Source organism: Rhinolophus sinicus, chromosome 14, assembly GCF_057876585.1.
Source record: "Rhinolophus sinicus isolate RSI-liver-muscle chromosome 14, RSI-T2T, whole genome shotgun sequence".
Taxonomy (NCBI): domain Eukaryota; kingdom Metazoa; phylum Chordata; class Mammalia; order Chiroptera; family Rhinolophidae; genus Rhinolophus; species Rhinolophus sinicus.
Window position 1 is genome coordinate 5362840 of NC_142514.1, and position 13056 is coordinate 5375895.

Consider the following 13056-nt stretch of genomic DNA (forward strand, 5'->3'; position numbering starts at 1 on the left):
GAAACATCACGGTGGGAGGGCAGAGTGGAGATTTGTGGCGGTGGGAGGATCCCAGTGTGCCCTTGACGGTCAAGTGTACATGAAGACAAAGCCTTTGCATTCAAACTCTGATGTGGACACAATGCAAGAGAGCTGTAACTTCTGTTCCGCTGAAGTTCAAAAAGCACCTAACTGACACTGTTGGGGAAACAAGAAGTCAGGAAACAATGCTCTAAATTGTGCAAAAATAGAAATAGGAGTCCAGAGGCACCCAGAAATCTTTCAGTTCTGCTGCCCTGTAAATTATTGAGGCGATCCCTTCCTGGACAACAAGGACCATTTAATAGGATCTTTCCAAGCTCAAAATCACTTCAAAGATCCTTCTTTAGTCATGAGACATCGTGGAACACAGTTTTAAATCACGACCCTGTATTTTAAAATATCCCCGTAATTCTGAAGGCAGTAAGTAACCCGAGAGAGAGTTTGACTCTGGCTACCCTACTTTTATTACACAGAACACTACTTGTGTTTAATATTTTATTTTCAGAGACTGTGCTTGTTTTTTGCTCTTTAACTTATTTTTATTACGAAAGCAGCACATGCTCATTGTAAAACGTCAACCTCCCCCTCAAAGAGTACAGAGTGGTTGAAGTAAAAGGTAACTGTCACCTTTCCCACACCAATACCATTGCCCAAGGGTAGAGACTGCTGTAGTTCAGTGTGTGCTATTCCAGGCCCTTCCTTTGCATATACAAGTTATGTAAACATGTACCTCTTCCCCCTGTAAGCTTCTAGATAGAAAAATCAAGCATTCCTTTCTCTTGAGCTGTATTTGATAGCTAAGTGCTTGTGTGAACCATAGTCTAAGCCAGAACCCTTTCAGGGAAAATCACCAGGCTAAATGCTAAAGGCTGGAGTGAGACCCATGTCTTAAACTCTTTTCAACCCCATGTTGTTGAAGTGATTATGGTTAGAGAACCAAGCCCCCGACCTGGTTAGAATCTTACAACTCCATCGGTCACTGAGAGGAAACGTAGAAGATATTTAGGAGCCTGCATAGACCTGGGACGTAGGGAGGCCCATGAACCCAAAGGTGGTTGTTTCAAACCAGTTCAAGTTTTTGATGATCTTTGAGAGAAACCTGCAAAGAAATGGAGTACAGTCATTTCATCTGAAACTAGAAAGACAAACGAGACTGTGTGTGAAATGAAGTTCCAAGAACCAAGGGGAGGTGAGTCTCTCAACCCATCCAAACACTTGCAGGAGTTTGATTCCTCAAAGTGTGGTTGCAATTCCATCTGCCCAGAAGCACCAGGATGCTTGTTCATCTTGCCGTCCCAGACATAACTGAATTAGAATCTCTGGGGGAATAGGAACAAGCATTTTTTTAAGGCTTTGGACCTTAGTCGCACCAAAGTATGAAAACCATTGTCCAAGAAAACAGAAGAAAAGAAGATGGCAGAACCCTCTGTTCCCTGGGGCTTATTTGGGCCGTGTGGTAAAGAAGACATTTAGGCTGAAAAATGGTCCCAAGGGGTCTCACAGCCTTGGCCAACCACTGTATACATGCGGAAATCAAGTGCGAGGGCAAGACCTCCTGTGCAGAGGGCATGAGGGTTTCTGAAGCTAGAATAGCAGTGTTGGATGTTGCAAATCAGTCCCTGTCAGGTAACAAGTGGGGAGTATGGACTGAGAACTGAGAAAGTACTAAGCATCCTGGGGCCAACAGACTTGGCGAGGGACCGAAGACAAACAGAAATGAAACAGTATTAAGCCGTGTTAAGCCATTGTACAATTAGGCGCTCAATTATGTGGCATAGACAAACAAGTTCACAGGAGACAGATGAAGGTGAGAAGAGTTAGGCAAAACTTCATGGATTGGTAGGATTTGAATACAGAACCAGGAATGAGCACAGTCTATTGACAGACAAGAGTCGGTCTGGGCTTATGAGAGTGGACTGTGCAAGTTGAGGAGAGAAACAAATGTGAGTGGACAGAAGGAAGCGGATGATGGAAGGCCTGGAAAATGAGGCAGAAAGTTGAGGTTTCATGATGTGGGAAGTGGCTGTAGAATATTTTCAGGCAGATACTAGGAAGCGATAGTCTATCTGTGCTGTAGAGAACACGTCATCTTCTGACTTAGGGACACCCTATAGAAAGAAGCAATACTTATTTCCTAAATCTCTAGTGGGCTCGTATGTTGTCTAAGTTTTCCTTGGTGATTAACCAAGCAAGGAAAAGATCTGGGGGAGGAAATCAAGGGTTTGGGTTTTGGACTTGATAAGTCTGAGTTGCGTGTTAGATATTTAAGTGGAGAAATCTAGTGGGCAGTTGGATATAAGCCTAGAGAACAGGCAGAGGCCATCAGGGGAAGAGATAGTATGGACATAGTATTTCCATGGCAATTAGTGCATCAAGGACCCCCTCAGTTTGCCCTACTCCAACTCCACTGGTTAGGAGCAGAGCGGAACCTGAAAGTTACATCTGTTTCCTCGTTCAAAATCCATGTCAAAATACCAAAATCCAAATTTCTAAACATGGCTAAGCCCCAGGTCCATGTCTCTGACTCTCAGCCCTGTTTCTTCACTTGGATGTCTTGCCAAAACATCTAACTCAGTGATAATGAAAACACAATGTGTCAAAATTTATGGGATGCAACTAAAGCCATATTTAGAGAGAAATCCCTAACTTCCAATGTTTATATTAGGAAACAGGACCAGCCAAAATGTCAACAATCTAAGTATTTATCTTAAGAAGTTAGTAAGCAAACAGCAAATTAAACCCAAAGAAAGTTGAAGGGAGGAAATAATACAGATAAGAGCAGAAATTAATGAAATAGAAAGTAAACATAAAATAAAAAGAGGATCAACAAAGTCTGTTTTTGATGAGACTAATTGATAAACCCCTGGCAAGTCTGATCAAGGTGCTGGCAAGGTTGGTTCCCACTGAGATCTGAGGGAAGTTCTGTCCTTGTCTTGTAGTCAGTCACTTTCTCCTTGTGTTTGCACATTGTTTTCCCTTATGGGTGTCTGTGTCCTACCCTCGTCTTACAAGGACACCGGTCCTAATGGAATAAGGGCCACCCATCTGACCTCATTTTACCTTAATTACCTCTTTAAAAGCCCTGTCTCCAAATGCAGTCATGTTCTGAGGTATTGGGGTTAAGACTTCAACATACGAATTTGGGGAAGTGGTGAGGGAGAAACACAATTCAGCTCATAACAGGGATATTACTACAGATCTTATAGACATCAAAAAGGTCATAAGAGAATGTTATAAACAAATTTGTGCCAAAAAGAATTTTAGAATTAAGATAAAATGGAAAACACATATGCCCAAACTATGACAACAATAGAAAATCTGAATAGCCTCTAACTATTAAAGAAGTTGAATTCACAATTTTAAACTTTTTCACAAAGAAAACTCCAGGCCCAGCTGGCATTAACAAAACTATAATGCCAATCTTACTCAAATTTTTCTTGGAAATAGAACGAAGGGGGTGGGAGTGGGGGGGAGAGAAGCACTCTTTAATTTGTTTTAGGAAGCCAGAATGACCTTGAAACCAAAACTTGATAAGACATTTTTAAAAGGGAAACTTATAGGCTAGTCTGTCTTAAGCAAAATATCAGCAAAGCAAATCAGTCCATCAATCAATACATATAATAAATAGGATAATACATCATAACTAAGTTGTGTTTTTCTTTCTAGAAAGCAAATCAGCTTAACATTTCAAAATTAATCAAGCAATACAATTTACCATGTAAACAGAAAAAAGGAGAAAAATTATGATCTTATCAATGGCTTTTTAAAAAGTCTTTGATTAAATTCAATACTCGTACATGAAAAAATTCTTAACTAGAAATAGACAAGAACTTCCTTAATATGACAGAAATTGTCTACAAAATGTCTACAAAAACCCACAGCATGCATTATGCTTAAGGTGAAATATTAAAAGCTTATCCTCCGACATTAGGAGTGGATGGATGAGGACTTCTGCTAACTCTGCTGCTTTTTTCGTGTTTTGGAGGTCTTAAATAATGCGATAGGGCAGGAAAAAGAGAAAAAAGACATAAAAGTCAGAAAAAAAAGGAAAATTGTCATTATTCACAGACAACATGTCTGTTTATACAGAAAAGCTAAAGGATCTAAACAAATTATTAAAATTAAAAAGTGAGTTTAGCAAGGTGGCTGGATATAAGGAAAATATACAAATATTCTATTTACATGTCTGTTTATACAGAAAAGCTAAATTATTAAAATTAGAAAGTGGGGCAGCTGGGTGGTTCAGTTAGTTAGAGTGCAAGATCTGAACAACAGGGTTGCCAGTTCGATTCCCACATGGGCCAGTGAGCTGCGCCCTCCAAAACTAGATTGAAGACAATGAGCTGCTGCTGAGCTTTTGGAGGGGCAGCCAGATGGCTCAGTCGGTTAGAGCACAAGCGTTCTCAACAACAAGGCTGCTGGTTCAATTCCCACATGGGATGGTGGGCTGTGACCCCTGCAACTAAAGATTGAAAATGGCAACTGGACTTGGAGCTGAGCTGCACCCTCCACAACTAGATTGAAGGACAATGACTTGGAGCTGATTGGCCCTGGAAAAACACACTGTTCCCCAATATTCCCAATAAAAATGTATTAAAAAAATAAATTAGGGCCGGCCCGGTGGCTCAGGAGATTAGAGTTCCATGCTCCTAACTCCGAAGGCTGCTGGTTCGATTCCCACATGGGCCAGTGGGCTCTCAACCACAAGGTTGTCAGTTCAATTCCTCGAGTCCCGCAAGGAATGGTGGGGAGCGCCCCCTGCAACTAAGATTGAACAGGCACCTTGAGCTGAGCTGCCGCTGAGCTCCCGGATGGCTCAGTTGGTTAGAGCGTGGGCTCTCAACCACAAGGTTGCCGGTTCGACTCCCACAAGGGATGGTGGGCAGCGCCCCCTGCAACTAGTAACAGCAACTGGACCTGGAGCTGAGTTGCGCCCTCCACAACTAAGACTGAAAGGACAACAACTTGAAGCTGAATGGCACCCTCCACAACTAAGATTGAAAAGGACAACAACTTTACTTGGAAAAAAGTCCTGGAAGTACACACTGTTCCCCAATAAAGTCTTGTTCCCCTTCCCCAATAAAATCTTTAAAAAATAAATGAAGAAAAATAAATTAAAAAGCGATTTTAGCAAGGTGGCTAGATATAAGGAAAATATACAAATATTCTATTTACATGTCTGTTTATACAGAAGAACTAAAGGATCTAAACAAATGATCAAAATTAAAAAGTTTAGCAAGTGCCCATAAGACAGGTGCCCATAAAATTAAAGAGTTTAGCAACGTAGCTAGATATAAGGAAAATATACAAATATTTATTTCTAGATACTAGTAACAAATTGAAAATGATACCATTTACAATAACATAAAAAAAATCAAGAACCTACTGTGTTTCCCTGAAAATAAGACCTAGTTGGATCATCAGCTCTAATGCATCTTTTGGAGTAAAAATTAATATAAGACCTGGTATTATATTATATATATTATATTATATTATATTATATTATAGACCCAGTCTTATATTATAGTAAAATAAGACCGGGCCTAAGAACTAACAAAATGGAGACAAGCAATCTATCAGATGCAGAGTTTCAAACACTGGTTATAAGGATGCTCACTGATCTCGGGGAGAACTTTAACAAGGAGATAGGAAACAGAAAAGTGGAGATAGAAAACATAAAAAAGAACCAGTCAGAAATAAAGAATACTATAACAGAAATGAAGAATACATTACAAGAAATCAACAGTAGACGAGATGAAGCAGAGGATCCAACAAGTGATGCAGAAAACAAAGTAGCAGAAAACACCCAACCAGAACAGCAAAAAGAAAAAAGAATCCAAAAAACTGAGCAGAGTTTAAGGGGTCTCTGGGACAACATCAAGCACACCAACATTTGCATTATAAGGGTACCAGAAGGAGAAGAGAGAGAACAAGGAATTGAAAACCTATTTGAAGAAATAATGACTGAAAACGTCCCTAACCTGGTGAAGGAAATGGACATACAAGCCCAGGAAGCACAGAGTCCCAAACAAGATGAACCTAAAGAGGCCAACACCAAGACACATCATAATTAAAATGCAAAGTGTAAAGACAAAGAGAGAATTTTAAAAGCGACAAAAGAAAAGCAGTTAGTTACTTACAAGGGAGCCCCCATAAGACTGGCAGCTGATTTCTCAATAGAAACTTTGCAGGTGAGAAGGGATTGTCAGGAAATATTCAAAGTGATGAAAAACACGGACCTACAAACAAGATTATTCTACCCAGCAAAGCTGTCATTTAGAATCGAAGAACAGATAAACAGCTTCTCAGATAATAAAAAGCTAAAGGAGTTCATCATCACCGATTAAGAAGTACAAATTGGTTGTTACACAGTAGTCATGGGGATGCAGGGTATAATATAAGGAATATAGTGAATAATATTGTAATAACTATGTATGGGGCCAGACAGGTATTAGATCTATCAGGGTGACAGATGGGAATGGGGTTGGGGGCAGGGTGGAAAAGGTGAAGGCATTAAGAAGTACAAATTGGTAGTTACAAAATAGTCATGGGGATGTAAAGTATAGGGAATATAATCAATAATATGGTAAAAACTATGTATAGTGTCAGGTGGTACTGGTCGGGGGATCACTTCCTAAATTATATAAATGTCTAACCACTATCCTATACACTTGAAACTAATATAAAATAATATTAAATGTCAACTCTCATTGAAAATTTAAAAAAGGGGGGGAAGATCAATAATATTGTGATCACGTGGTGCAGCGTCAGGTGGTGGCTGAACTTATCATTGTGATCACGTCTTCAGCACAGGGAATAAAATCAATAATGTGGTAATAACACCGGATAGAGCCAGGTGAGTCCTGTTGAATAACTATGATGTACACCTGAAATTAATATAATATTGTATGTTAGCTGCATTTTAATTTTTTAAAAATCTTAAAAAAAAAAGAAATTAGCAATTATTTTAATAAAAATGGTATGACTATGAAAAACATAAAAAATAAAAGACTGATTCTTAAACATGTACAGGAAAGGGCCAAGAATAGTCATAAAAATTTTAAAGAAGCACAAAGTTGGAGAGCATACTCTGCCAGACATAGACTTACCATAAAGCTATGTACACACAGGCGAATGGACGAAAAGAACAAAACAGACTCCAGAAACGGACCCCTCCTATATAGGTACTTGGTTTTTGGCAAAGATGGCAGTGTAGAATAGTGAGAGAAGAAATGCCTACATATGCATCCTAAAAACATGTATTACAATGTTCAAAGCAGCATTATTTTAATAACCCTGAAATAGAGACAACCCAAATGTCTACCAACAGATGGGTAAATATTCACACGATGGAATATATACAGCTCTGGAAATGAACCGGAGCTACGTGCAACAACACGGACAATTCTCAAAATCAAAATGATGAACAACAACAACAAAAAACACACAAAAGAACACATACTTCTGATTTAATTTACACAAACTTAAAAAAAAAGGCGAAACGCAACCCTAGAGTTTAGGGGTGCGAACTGTGGCACGGACTTGTTCAGGGCTGCCGGTCTGTACACTTTCCTGCCCCCCCCCCCCTCCAGGAGACAAGGAGCTTGCACCAGGGTGTCACTAAACACACTGCTTAGCTGCCTTTTTTTTTCTCGTAGTAAGACTTTCCAGATGAAGGAAGCAGTGTGCTAAGTCCTGGTGCAAGCTCCCCTCTTGCAGCGGACTGGCTCTTAGGGTAGCCCTTGTACCTCCTGGGCTCACCTGCGTTCACCTGTAGCTGCAGTAGACAGTTTCCCACCTCCAGCAGCCTGAGAGTGTGCTCTGTGTTCCACAGACGCCACTAGGCTGCAGATGGCCCGAGGGCACCCCTCCACCAGTGGGGGCAGGAAGTGGGTAAGTAGACGCCCAGCTCCCCATCCTCCAGCAGGGCAATGACAAAGCTTGTTCCATATGGCTTCTCTGAGGGTCCCAACAGGACTGAGCTCCCGGTGGCCCACACTGGGGACCCAGTCGTTTCAACGTATTTGTTGTGAACTTTTTTCCCTTCCCCCTCTCTCACCTGACTCCTACTTCCTAGGATCATCTCTCCGGTAAATTACAGGCTTTGGGGGAAGTCAAACGAAGACATGTGTCACAGCCATACATATATATATTTTAAAAAGCCAGAAAACAATGAAGATAAAATTCAGAAGAATAGTGATTACCTCTTGGCAGGGGTTGAGAGACGAAGGGGTAGTGAGAGTAATGGCATGTGGAGGGTTTCTAGCGAGCTGGCAGATATTCTGTCTAGACCTGTCTGTGGTTACACGCGTGCGATAAATCACTGAGCTATTCATTTTGTCTCCTGCACTTTTCTGTGTTATAGCTCATAATGTAAAACTTTAATAATTCATGGGCATTATTAAGATAAAAGATTGAAATTATTTGGAAACTTCTCTTAAATGCATTAGCTGTATAAACAGCGGTTAAGTGTCAGAAAATTCTGTTTAGTAGGTTCTGAATTGTAATAAATTGAATTGAATAGATAAAGCACAAAAGCCACTGAAACTTTAAAGAGCATAGTGGGTACAACCCAGGAGTTTCTTCTCTGAAAAGCCTCCCAGAAGCTGCCTGGGACTTCTCCACGAGCATTGGGTGTTCTCTACGCCCTCAGGGGAACAGCAAATCAAAGTTGAGCTTGGCAGGGGATGGCTCCCAGGCATCGGACAGCAGCCAGCGCCTAGGAGGTTCTGGTCATCCCAGCTTCACGAAGAAGGGCTTCGGGCTCCCTGGGGTGGCTTCTTCTGCCAGCTTCCAGGAGCTGTCCCAGGAGGGCTGCTGGAGGGAGCCCATCAAAATACAGGAGGCCAAAGATTGCCTGGAACATACTTACACATAAAAACTATTTACTGTTTATCTGAAGTTCAAGTGCAACTGGGCATCCTGCATTTTCTCTAGTGACTTTTTGCCCGCATGAGGCTCTCTCTCAGCCCCGGGACAAGGAGTCCACAGCCACCCTGGGGGCCACCATCTTGGTTCTAGAAACTGAGCCCAACACCCTTTGGATCCAGTACTGCTGGACCTCCAGATGCTGGGTTCTGCTCTGACTTAGCTCAGACGCCAACCAGTACCCCACGGCTCTCATCCCGCTTTGTCCCAGCCATTTGGACTGTCCAGCGTGCAGGGTTTGGTCCCACAGGCTCTCTCTCTATAAGGAGGGCGGGCATATGTTTGGAAACCAGAATTCACGTTCCTGCAGAAACAGCGTGATGACGTTTTCAAGCCAGCCCATGACAATCTGTTTTAACCCATAATGCACCTGTGTGGACGCAGGTACAATGGCACAACTTCAACTGCTCCCATTGTATTAATATGTAGATCAAATACATTTGGGTGTCTTTCTGCCATGTGCTCGGCCCTCTGCCAGGTGCTGCAGTAGGTACAAAACGAGCTGGGCTGTCCTTCCTGCAGTTTGCAGTTAAAGGACTGTAACTTGGTGACTATTTCCCTGTGGAAACATACCTTCTGGGTTTGAATGCAGGGTTTCAGCGGCTGCTGTCCCCCAGCAGGAAGAGCTGTGGCAATAGGAAGTGTGTGTGTGGGTGTGTGAGCGCGCACTCACCAGCACGCACACGTGTGAGTGTGCATGCATGCAACCTGCATAGGTGTGCCCGTGCATACGAGCATGTGCAGGCAGGTATGCAATGCATGTGTGTATATGCTCACGTGCATGAGTGAGTGTAGGGCATGTCAGAGCCACAGAGACTTTCCTGAAGAGTAAAAAGCATTATTGACCAGAGGACATCAATGACTCATTAATTCCACATAAAACAAGAAAAGGAACCTTTTTCTACAACATCTGTGTAAGTACGCACGCATACACACACACACACACACACACACACACACACACACACACACACAATGGATGGGCAGAGGTGGTCAGAGAGGACAGAGGCCGCAGTCCTGGGGACACTAAGGATGGAGGCCACAGCCAAGGGTGTGAGGTCCCAGCTGGTGCCTGGTGGAAGGCAAGTGCTCGGTAAACAATTGCTAAATGAACGCGTGCAGGACTGCAAACAGTTTGCCCCAGGCCCTCCCACCACTGCTGCTGCAGGAGGTGTGGGCCTAAGGGGTCACAGTCCTGGGTCCCAGTCCCTGCTGGAACCATGACCATGACGTGGCCTTACCCTCTCAGGGAGCCTCAGGCTTCCGGATAGAAAACATGGCAGGGACAACACCCCCTGCATAAAGTTAGGGTGATTAAATGAGGTTTAAAGTACACTAAAACCTGAACACAGGGCCTGGCACGAGACGTATTATTAAAAATAATGTTTGTTTGTTTTTTTAAATCATGTGGCGGTGTGCTTTGCAGAGAAAGTGTGGCCACCAAGTAAAAAGAAAAATTCGGCCTTAGGACCATAAAACTTTGCAAAATCACAAAGTGCTTACAAAGCACCATTTCTTCCCTTTGGTGCCAGAGAAATACTAGATGTTTGCTGTGGGCTCTTTCAGCCGGCTCTCCCTGCGCTCCGGCAGCAAAGGCGCAGGCCGCGAAAGGTGGGGCTCTTCCACCACCTTGTGGACACCCCAGGAAGGCCGGTGAGCCGCTGAAATCAGCGCCCACACTTTCCTCTCCGCTTTCTTCTCTCCTGGCCGGTCTCACAATGCACTTGGGTGCGAAGGAACTGGCTTTCACTTATTTATCTGTTCCTGATCTGAGCATTCTCACGAGCTATGCCCACTGTGTGGCTGGGAGGGTGTGTTAGGGGATGCTAGCTTTGGTCAAACCTGATACAAAATTGAGTCCAATTGGGTCATTTGAACAGTCCCCTTGGGTCTGACTTGGTCTCTTGATACTAAACGACCCTTCAGTCTCCGTCCTCCTCATCCTATCCAGGGCATTGGGCGGGGCTTGTGTGACCTCCAGGTACGGTGGGCAGAGGCTCCAGACCACATGCTGGTTCCCCGTGTGCCCTGCAGGGCTCCTGAGTTGCAGGGTTCAGCCGTGAGGTTGATGGAGCCCTGCCTGGCCCTGTAGACCCCTTTGGGGCTCTCTGCCAGTCTCCACCTGCCTCCTGGCCTGACTGTCCTTCCACGCTGGGGCAAAGGGTGTTCCCCCTCGGGTCATCCCCCCAAGGAGCTATTGCTGCTTTTAGCTCTGAGTAGGGCAGAGACACCACCACACCCTCTGCCCCCAGCCCGGCTGAGGCCACCACATTGGCGCAGGACAGCTCAGCTCCAAACAAACTCCTCCTGGCCAGGGGCAAGCCCACCAGAGCCTGTACCCTCAGGGGTGCCCCCAGCACAATGCCCCATCAGCTGGGCATCTCCCATGTCCTGCTTCTACTTGCCTCCCACAGCTCCTGTTATGTGTTTCCTCCACCTTCTGTGGGTCTCCGTCTGCTCTGGCCTCAGTCCAGACCTAAGGGTAAGACAGAGAAACTTCTGCGTGGGGTCTGGCCCTGGAGGGTTAAGAAAGGAGCATTCTCATCTGGGAAGGTTAACACTTTGGAAGGTTAAAAAGGACAAAGGAATCTTTTTAAAGTCTTTTCTCAACAATGCCTAAATTTCAAGCCTTTTCTCTTTCTGCAAAATCCTATTTTGAATATCAGGAGCAAGATAACTAACTTTTGTTTCCTTAACTTTCCCAACTGTTCCCACTCTCCCCTCCCTCCCCCAAGCAGATAAACGCTAAAGAAGCAGCTGACCAGTTACTCCCCCCACCCCCCACTTCCTCCTCACCCTGGACAGAGGCCATGCATTGGTGCCTCCCTTCTGGTTGGGTGTGGCCCTGTCACTGAGTCCCAGACAATGGAATGTGAGTGGAATGTGGGCCTCTTGCAAGCCTGGCTCTGGCAAAGCCCAGATGGAAGGAGCTTACCGTGTTTCCCCAAAAACAAGAGTGAGCCGGACAATCAGCTCTAATGCGTCTTTTGGAGCAAAAATTAATATAAGACCCAGTATTTATTATATTATATATTTTATATTATATTATATTATATTATATTATATTATATTATATTATATTATATTATATTATATTTTATATTATATTATATTATATTATATTATATTATATTATATTATATTATATTATAGACCCGGTCTTATATTATAGTAAAATAAGACTGGGTCTTATATTAATTTTTGCTTCAAAAGATGCATCAGAGCTAATGGTCTGGCGAGGTCTTAGTTTTGGGGAAACACAGTAGGTCCCTGCACGACTGCATGGAGGTCCCCCACCCATCAGGAGCACCCCCTTTGGACTTCACATGGGCCAAAAATAAGTGTCTATGGCATTAAGCCCCTGCGATGTCAGGGTTTATCAGTTAAATAGCAGGTCATTTGGGTGTAAATGCAAACCAGAAAAACATTGACATTTTTTCAAACTGCTGTATTACTTCTGTTTAGAGAAAAATAAGGTAGAACGGGTTCTCCGATGGCTCCATCTCCTTGCTCTGGCCAGTGACTGTTGTAATTCCTCCAGGCTTCGTCTGGGTCCCGCATCACACATCTCCCTGTTGATGTCACTGTCCACAGTTTGGCTTCAGTTATCACCTTTGGGCAGCTGATCTGCAAAGGACCATCTCTGAGCTCTAGACTCTGTCTCTGATGGCCCGAGTGCCCCAAAGGCCCCTCAAACTTCTCCTGTCCCAAAGCCAGCCTATGACTCTCACCCTACCCAACAAGCTGCTCTCCTCTCAATAAGCCTACCTTCCTACACCCAGGTGTTTAAGCTAGAAACTTCTTGGCGCCACCCCACCTCCTCCCCACAGCTCCCCACCTTCAGTCTATCGCCAAGTCCTATTGGTCCTTGCTCCTTGATGCCTCGCCCATCCACCACCTCTTTCCCTCCACCATCGTCCCTATCCTCTCCCACCTGGGCCATTCTCTAAGCTCCGACCTGGTACTGATACAGGTTAGCTAAGCATGTCCCTAGGGAGACAGGGAGGTCCCTGGTGGAATAAACAAAGACAGCCATATCCTAGAACTCCAGGTTTTGAAATCACTCCTCTGCTCTAGGACATAATGTAACAAGGCCTTGAGGTTAAT